Source organism: Ailuropoda melanoleuca, chromosome 7 (assembly GCF_002007445.2).
Source record: "Ailuropoda melanoleuca isolate Jingjing chromosome 7, ASM200744v2, whole genome shotgun sequence".
Taxonomy (NCBI): domain Eukaryota; kingdom Metazoa; phylum Chordata; class Mammalia; order Carnivora; family Ursidae; genus Ailuropoda; species Ailuropoda melanoleuca.
Window position 1 is genome coordinate 58051579 of NC_048224.1, and position 9143 is coordinate 58060721.

At 65.0% G+C, this 9143-nt stretch overlaps 1 protein-coding gene across 1 annotated transcript in view; it reads right to left on the reverse strand.

Annotated features, from left to right (window-relative positions):
- RXRA (retinoid X receptor alpha) overlaps nucleotides 1-8194 on the reverse strand; it is a 53066-nt gene extending 44872 nt beyond the window's left edge. Inside the window, exon 1 of the mRNA XM_034664761.1 lies at nucleotides 8063-8194. The gene's annotated coding sequence lies outside the window, so the exon portion shown is untranslated. The remainder of the gene's footprint in view (nucleotides 1-8062) is intronic.
- Nucleotides 8195-9143: the final 949 nt, after the last annotated feature.

Consider the following 9143-nt stretch of genomic DNA (forward strand, 5'->3'; position numbering starts at 1 on the left):
CTCCCGCCCGCGGCCCGGCCCGCCCGGCCCCCAGCTCCGGGCCCCTGCGGCCCCCGCTGCACCCCGGCCTCCCCTCCCAGCAGAGGCGCCGGAGCCCCGTGCGGAGCACACACACACACCGCCCGACCTCAGCTTCCTTCCTCCCCGCACGCCGCGGCGGCGAGGGGGCAGCGGACAGGCCGAGAGCCTGGCAGGAGGCGCGGGCAGGGGTGGCGGCCGGCGCGGAGGCCGACTGGCCTCCGCCACCCTCCCGGGTCCAGGGACAGGCCCCCCCAACGGCGCCCCTGGAGTAGCCCCCCGCGAGGACCCTCGTGAGCCCGGGGGCTGACGGGTGGGGAAGCCGCCCTCCGAGCCCTGCCCAGGGCAGCTGAAGACCCATAACCGAGAGCATGGGGAACCTCAAACTACCCAGGGGGCTCCGTCCATCACTCCCCCAAGGCCGGCCTACCTCCCTCTCTCAGAGGGGCCCTGTGGCCACAGGGGACTCACCTGCCCCCACGCCGGCCTCGGCGTCTGGCCCTGCCCAGCCCCCCAGCCCTCTCCAGTCAGTCTGCCCATCAAGCCCTCTTAGCCCCAGCCCTGGCCTTCAGAGCAGGCACGGTCATTCACTCTGGGTTTTTCTGCCAGGAACTCCTCCTCCAGGAAGCCCTCTCTGCCCCTGCCAGACAGAGCCCCAGCCCCAAAAGACCCTCCCAGAGCACTCAACCCCAGCCCTGCAGTTGCTAGTCTGAGCCCACCAGCTCAGACCATAGGCTCTGATGGCTGACAGGGTCATCCTGGACCCCAGCCCCCGGCCCAAGCTAGGCCCTTTGGTCACCACTCCCAGCCATGCTACCCCTTCAAAGCCTCTGAGCCTCAGACCTGCTCCGGCCGCCCCCGTCTCCCCCAGGACCTCGCTCCACCAGCCCAGCCCACGTCTGTCCTTCACAGTGGTACCCAGATGGCCCTCCGAAGGTCTGGGGCTTTGCCCTGAAAAGCTCTGCCCAGGTCACAGCTGGCAAGAGGCTCTGCCAGGCTCAGACTCCGGCTCTGACTCTGCCCACACCAGTCTGTAGCACTCCTCACAGTGGGGAGCAGAGCCCCCGCCCCCCACCCCCACTCCCAGGGCTCTGCTGTCTCTGCAGCAGAGCGGGCCTTCAGCAGGAGGTGTGGCTACCGTCTACCTTGGGACACCTGCCACTCTAAGCCCCCTGATCCAGGGACTGGTGGCCCCCCAGCCCTGCGGAGGCCCTTCCTCTGGCCTCTGACCCCCAGCACCGGGTGAGGCTAGGTGGCCAGTTCTAGCCTGCCAGGCACAGGAACAGGAGTGAGCCAGCACGGGGCTGGCAGCCGTGGGGGCTCGAGCACCAGAGGCTGCCCCTTCCAGCCCTCCACACTGCCATACCTGCCCCCTGGCCATGCAGGGGTAGGACTCCATGTCCTTCAGCCTTCCCGCCTGGCCTCCTCCCTTCCCCACGGGTGTGCCCACTTGTAAGGTGGGCACTGAGGCAGCAGCTGCTCCTTGGGGAGCACTGACCTGGGGAGGCACCGGCTTCTCATAGCCACCCAGCCTCCCTAGCTCTACAGGGCTGGGCCCCAACGAGAGAGCCCCCCACCTCGCACAGCACAGGCTGGTAGGAAGCTGGGTCTCTAAGATCCAGCCTATGTCCCAGCTTCTCCGGGAGGCCCCAAGCAGACCCCCAACCCATCCCGCTCCTACTCCCCAGTACCAGGCCAGTGGCGTGTCTTGGCACGCCACCCCACAGCCAGGCCCCTGCCACCCCCACTCCAAGGATCGGTGTGACTCACAGGGCCGGAATGCCGCCCGGCCCCCAACACGGGCAGCCGCCCCGAACACACACACCTGTCCAGACTTGATGCTGGCAGACGTCAGGAGGGCCTGGGAACTGGGTGTCCCAAGACTGTGGGGCCAGCCAAGCACTGTGCCTCAGAGGAGCTCCCAGGAGGGACCCAGGAAGGTCATTCTCGGGCAGATGGCTCAGGAAATGCAACCCTATAGGGCTGGGGCCCCCATCCCAAAGGCCCCAAGGGCCCAGTGGAGCAGCTCGGAGAAAGGTCTCAGAACTGGGATGGGGTTGCAGCCTCCTTGATGAACACGACCCAAAGGCCAGCATACAGACCGATGAGGGAGGGTCCTGGACCCACCAAATCCAGGTTCAGGGGCCGCCGCCTCTCCCCACAAGGCCAAGCTTCACCCTGGGGCTGGGCAGGTCAACAGGCCCCAGTCCCTGCACGGGCCTTCTGCTCGGGCCAGGCCAAGGTCTCAGCTGTCCATTGGGGGTGTCTGTGTCTTGTCACTTCCCACGAACAAGGGGTGCTGAGAAGGGGGCAAGAGACAGGAGGGCAAGGCCCCGCCAGCCGTCAGGGGAGCGTGGGAAACGCCTCCAAAGGGGCAGCTCCAACTTGGCTCAAAGGGCCGGAGCTGGCCTGTGACACAGAGCGGCCCCTGGCAGCAACATCCACCGCCCCACCTCAGCACCCCGAGGGCAGGAGCCTCCTCAGACACCCCCACTGGCGCCCCCCGGACCACAGGTCCCAGAGGCCATCCCCACAGATGGCCAGCGAGCAAGGGAGTCTCCATCCCAGGATGCCTCTGGGAGCACAGAGTGCTGGGTACCCACGTCTCCCATGCACGGGTCACAAAGGTGCCCCAAGATGGCCTGGGCTTCGCCCTCGGGGAGCCCACAGAAGTGGGCAGAGATGTTGGAGGCAAGGGACCTCCCTTAGTGCAAGTGAACAGGGGCAGAGCCTGAAGGAGAAATACAGAAAAAGGTCTAGGAAAGAGTACACCAAGGACAAGCAGGTAGGACAGGGAACACGTGACGTCCAGTCCCGCTGCACAGAGGTGTGCAGGGTAGGGCCAATGAAGTCGGAGGGACCCAGGAGTCTGGCCCCAGGTCCCTGGAGCCATGTCAGCAGGAGAGCTAGGAGGTAAGCGATGGCAGCACGGAGGGGAGGCGAGGGGCTTGCAGCCCTGCCCAAGGACAGAAGCAGGCCTCTCTTCCGGTCACAGGATGGAGTAGGACAATCTGACTCGAGGAAACAAAACAAAGTCACAGCCAAGGGCAGCCTGGCTCCCACCCTACGCTCCGCTTGAGGGGCTCACACAGACTGCGCGGGCCGGGGGCCAGGAGGGCTGCCAGTGTGCAGGACGTCCAGGGACTCCAGGCTGGGCCACCTCTGGGCTCCAGAGCCCTCGGGGTACAGAGAACCGACCTCCCTCAGCAAATCCCAACTCTGAGCAGAGCGGCTGGGCAGGGCAAGCCCCCGGGGGTCAGAGGCCCCCGCTCCCCGGCTGTGACCAAGCTGTCGGCCGAACTTGGTGAACCACAGCCCAGAGCTGGAAGGGGTGGCGGAGAGGGCCACAGGGCGCTGCCACAGTCTGGCCGGGCATCTACCACCCTCCCAGAAGACGGCACCACAGGCACAGGGAACGCGCCCCAGAGCCTGGCTCCACGCAAACCAGCCAGCAAGCATCCTCATTCCCTCGGGGCCACGGATCCCCCGAGGGCAGGCTCCCNCAGAGCCTGGCTCCACGCAAACCAGCCAGCAAGCATCCTCATTCCCTCGGGGCCACGGATCCCCCGAGGGCAGGCTCCCTCTTCCTTCTCCAGCTTGAGAAGATAGGACAGTGCCACCTGCCCGGCGGGGGGGGGGGGGGGCAGGGTCCTGGTGCCGGGCCCTGTGCACAACCACCACATGGCAACATCCGTGATGGCCGGGCACCCCCAGAAGCTCAGCCCTCCTCACTCGCACTCTCCCCCTCTCCCCGCCCGGGCCTCGCCCGCATGGCCCCTGCCCACTTCCAGCTGAGGGCACCCCTAATCCCCAAAGGCAGTCAGCACAACACCCCGGCCCTGCCACCCTGGCATTGCCCCAGACCCATGCTCACTGTGCTCAGCGCCCCATCGCCCCCCCAGACATGAAGCTGTGACCAACGCAACACTCGCACACGGGAGCGGAAAGAAGGGAGGAAAGCAGAGCCCCGAACAGAAACTCTAAACCCTCAGAACAGGGCACTGCTTGCTACCAAAATCCAACACAGGGGGAGATGGTGTGTGTGGACCGGACCATGCGGGACCCTGCTTCCTCTGGTGGTGGTGACACTGGGGCAAGGCCACCACCACCCCGTGCTCCCGCGAACACCTGTGCTGGAGAAGGCGGTGGCGGTGCCTGGACCCTGGGTGACCCGGCTGGCACCCAGCAGGCCTCACCGGGCACGGTCCTGCTTCATCACGAAAACGCTCACGCACCACGCGGGCAAGGCTTCAGGAAGGACGGGTCACTCGAGTGACCCTTGACATGACATCCAAGAAAAACCAGAGAGACGGAGCGACAGCCGTCAAGACAGAGGTGATGGGGTTGATGGAGCCACGTGGGGTCCCCAGGCCGAGGTCCACAGAGCTGCACACAAATGGGAGATTCCGTTTATGGCCAGCACGTTCTGCCTCGAAGCTTAAGGCAGTGACACACAGGGGCCTCCTGCCAAGGGGGCCACACAACGGGGGCCCCCCGCTCAGCTGGGCCCCACCCGGACAGACAGCCCCAGAGCGAGTGGGCTCCTTGGTCAGGCAGTCAGGAACTCGGGCCACCACCCCTGCACTAGGAGATGGCACAGGGTGACTGGGGGGTACCCAGCTCAGCCCATCCGTGACCTAATGACCCCTGGTGCTGGCCAAGAGCAGTCACCGCCAACACTGCCTAGGGGCCCCAGGAACAGAGGGAGGGCTCCCCTGGTCCCACAGCTCAGAAGCAACGAGCCTGGAGTCCTGTCCCCCAAGAGGTCCCAGATGCTAAGCAAGGCCGGCCAGGGTCCTTGCTCCCCAGTGCCAGCCCCGCACTAGGCTCACCCCTCGGCCAGGGGGCTCAGGGCTTCCAGGGGGAGCTGCTGGCCCATCCGGAACGGCAGCAGAGAGTGTGCCTGGAGGAAGGGAGGGTGTGGGGCCAGGACACACAGACCAGGCCCTGCCTGGAGGTGAGCTCAGCCCAGCCCACCCGCGCGGTGAGCCCGGCAAAGAGCGCACATCCTGCACCCACCCACTGCAGCCCTGCCCGGGCTCCCCAAATCCAGTGCCATTGGCCCCCACTGTGGCTTCCTGCCTCCCTCAAACCCCACAGCCCATACGGACTCAGAGCCCAGACCCCTTGGTCTCCGGTGCAGGAAGCTGGGCAAGTCCCTCCCAAAGGCCGTGCATCTACAGACAGCAGAAGGCCCCTGCCCGGTGCCCAACCACTGTAAACGCCAGCCGGGGAGGGGCGCTGCCAGTGTCCTCCGCCACCCCCGACGTGTGAGACCCAGCACGGGGCACTTCACAGCACGCAGCTCATCAAGGCACCGTCCTTTTACAGACAGGGAAAGTGAGGCTCCATCACACACAGTTCAACCTGCCCAAGGCCACACAGCTGGTCAGCGGAAGCCAGACAGTGAGGCCGAGGCTGCCTGGGCACAAGGTGCGGGGGGGGGGAGGGGAGCAGGCAGCTGGAGAAGGAGAGGCAGCAGAGCGGAGCAGCAGGGATGCTGACATCAGGGGCCCTGGCGGGAACCGGCACCCCCACAGCGGGGTGGGGACCACTCAGGCAGGGGAGCGCAGCTGGACGGACAACAGGGCACACAGCACACGCCCGCATGCACACCCTGGGGGGCCCAGCAGCCACTATGACGCTCCAGCCCCGGGGAATGCCGCCCAGGGTAACAGGAGGGCACTGACCAGCACAGGACCCCTGGGGTCCTGGGTCCTCTCCAGGAGTGCTCTGGTCCTGTCCTCCGCTGGCCATGAGAAGGCCTGGCCAGTCCCAAGAGGGCAGGTCCCTTCCTACAGGAGATCCCAACTTTGACTGAAACCAAAAACCCATATTGCATTTTTGTTTAAAATGTAAATAGTGTGAGAGAGGCCACTATCTACCTTCACTGGAGAAAAAGGCGGTCCTGCAGCAAGATGACGGGAACACCGGCCTGGGCTGGGTGGGACGCCGTGGCTGGCCCCCACGTTTCTTTGACTTTGATGACAGAGCTACAGGGTGCTTGGTTTGGGGGTTTCGGGGGGAGGGGGGTTACAGAATCTCAGCATCTCCCTGTCAGCCCCTTGTACAAACTTCCCCACCCAAAGCCCCCTCCACGCCAATGCAGATTTGATTTTCTCCAAAACTCCACCCACCCCCCCGAGCCCCTCCATTGCCCCCAGGTGAGCTGCAAGGAGCCGGGGAGGGGGGGCAGGAGCTCCCTGCCCAGCACCAACCCCCCCGCAACCCATCTGCCTCCAGCCTGTGTCCTCGGCTGTAAGATGAGAGGTCTGACCTCGACGAGAGGCCGCTTGGCGAACTCAAACGCCAGCCCATCCGAACAGTCCCTGGGCTGACCCAGACATGAACCAGGGTTTACTCTGGGCCGGGGCCTGCCGGGAGCTTCCACCGCTGCCCAGAACCAACACCCCCAGCAACACCCCAGAACTCCAGAAAGGGCCAAGGTCCCCCCAGGGAACCCCCCCAGTCGCCCTCCAAGAAGTTCCCTCATCTCCCAGACCCTGACTGTGCAGCTGAGCGAGGGCCCAGGGGCCATTCCGGAGGCGGGAAGGTTTCCTGCAGTGCCGGGGCCAACCACAGCCACAGCGGCCACCTCCCGCCCTCCTCTCGCCCGTGTTCTCCGGGCTTGCCCACTCTCCACCCCCAGCCTTGGCACCAGGTCATTCCAGGAACACACCAGCTCTTGGGCCTCCAGGCTTGGACAGGCTGTTCCCTGGGCCAAAACTTCCCCTACGTGTCTCCTGGCTCACTCCAACCCAATTTAAACACCTCCTCCAGGATGCCTTCCTGATCCTCTCAGCCAGAGTAGGGACCTCCTCTACCACACAGCCCCGAGAGGGCCCCAAGCCGGCTTGTCTGAGGCTGCTAAAGTCTGGGGGCTCCAGAGGGTAGGAGCCCCAACTGGTTCGTCAGGCATCCCTGGGGCCTGGCCTGGAGCCTAGCCTAGGACCTGGCATAGAGAGGTCCCACGTAGACCTAGCAAATCCATGCATAGGGTGCAGATGAGAAAGGGAGGTACGGGCCAGTACAGACTGCAGGATTCACCATGGTCCTTAAGAAGCAGCCGAGCAAGCACCAAGTTTTAGAGAGATCCCAAGGCACTGGCAAGCTGTGCAAGTCAAGCAGTTAAGCCACCTCTCTGAGCAAAGGGACGCCGTCACATATGAAGAAAGTGGCCAGGAGGAGGCAGTGAAAGTGGACTAGGGACCATAAAGCTGGCCTTTCCTCACCTGTCCCCACAGGTGGTAAGCAGCAGGTGGCCCATGGCCACTCCGACTCGGACTCCAGGCCGGGGAGGGCCGCAGGCATGGGACTCAACCCCGCTGGGTCCGAGGGCCCAGGTCCTCGGAAAGGCTCAGCTCCCTGCACGGGTCACGGAGCGCTCACCAGTAGGACACCTGTTCCTCCACCGCCCCCGCACCAGGAGTAGGCTGATCACCAAGGCTGGGCCCTGCCCAGGGAGAGCTGTCCAAAGACAGACTGTCCCAGGAGCCCACAGAGCTATCACTGACGCACAGCAGCAGGAAAGGCACGCTGTCTGGGAGCAGACATCAGGGAGGGCTTTCTGTAGGAGGCACCACTCATCTTCCTCCAGCTACAACACAGTACTTTCCCATATCGCCCTGCAAAACGACCCCAGCACTCTGTGAGGACGGGACAGACCCCCCGGGCCACGGCCACAGGGAGGTTGGCAGACAGATGCGGGGGACCCTTGGCAGCAGGAGGCACTAAGACGAGGGCCCACGTCCAGTCCCACCCCCTCATGGCCCAAGACCACAGGAAACAACATCACCCCTCTGGGCTACGATGTTCTCATCTGGAAGACGAGCCCTCCAGACGCAGTTGTGTGAGGACATAAGTGGTGCCCGGTGCCCGGCGGACCCGCAGGAGCAGGCGGCATCAACCACAGCCCGGGCACAGGGCAGGTGCTCAATAACCAAGAGCCACTTCGGGGGTCACGGGTCTTCCCACTGGGTCACTCCCAGCCCGAGGGTAACCCACAGCATCCTCCCCACCCCGACCACGGAGACGTCCACCTCACCAGAGCATGGGTCTCCAGAGGCCCCCTTCTCCACGGCTCCCGGCTTGGCGGTTGCCTCGCTGTGTGGCCCAGGCCCGGCCCCTCATCCTCTCTGGGCACCTGCTTCCTCCTCCGTAAGAGACGGTCTCCGGCGCCCCTCCCCTGCTGACGAGCGACAGTCAGACGCCACAGCCAGGGCGAGGCCTGACCACAGGTTTCCTAGAAGCCCAGCCCCCCCGCCCCACAGCAGGGGGCCTCGCTGTCCTGTGGGCCCGTCCTGCTCCCCTTCACCCACAGAACCAGGTATTGGAAGTGTTCTCAACCAGCTCCAGGCCCAGGCCGGCAGAGGGTCCCCTTGGGGACCCTGGGCCACCTGTCCAAGGTGGGCCCGCTCAGAAGAGCAGAGCTGGGACGTGCCCTCAAGAAAGCACGCTCCTGCTGGACCGTGTCCCCCCAAGTCTGACCCAGAGGAATCCCAGGGACAGCGGTTCGCTGGACACCTGGACACCAGTTCGCTGCACACTGGCTATGCGACCCCAGCAGGTAAGTCGGCTCTCTAACCTGTTTCTCTCTCTGAACACCAAGCATCAGAACGCGAACCCCAGGGGTTACAGGAAGACTGCTTGATCCCCCCGAGGTCAGGTGCCTGGAGCACAGTGGACGATCAGTGACTGAAGCCACGGTGGCCATCTGTCCTCTTGCAGGGCAGTCCAGGACCAGGCCCTGCTCCAGGTGAAGGGAGAGGAGCGCCCCTCCCAGGGCTGCCTCAGGCTCCCCACTTCCCATGGTCTCCACACTAGGGGGTCAGTCCGGAAAGGGGCCCACGCCCGGCCAGGGCAGGCCATCAGAGGGCACAGGGGCTAGGGCCCTTGGCTGCGCCATCTGCCACCAGACCAGTGCAGGCACACCGCGCCATGTCCCTCACCGCCTCCGCTCCTCCTTTCCCCTCCCTGCTCCTTCCTGCCCTAAGGGCAGCAACGGCACAGACTCCAAGCCCTGGGTTCAAATCCTACCCCCCACACTCCAAAGCCAAGTGATCTACATAAAATGGGCAAGTCACAAGCACTACGTGGGCCCAGGGTCATGTCACCCTGTCCTAATG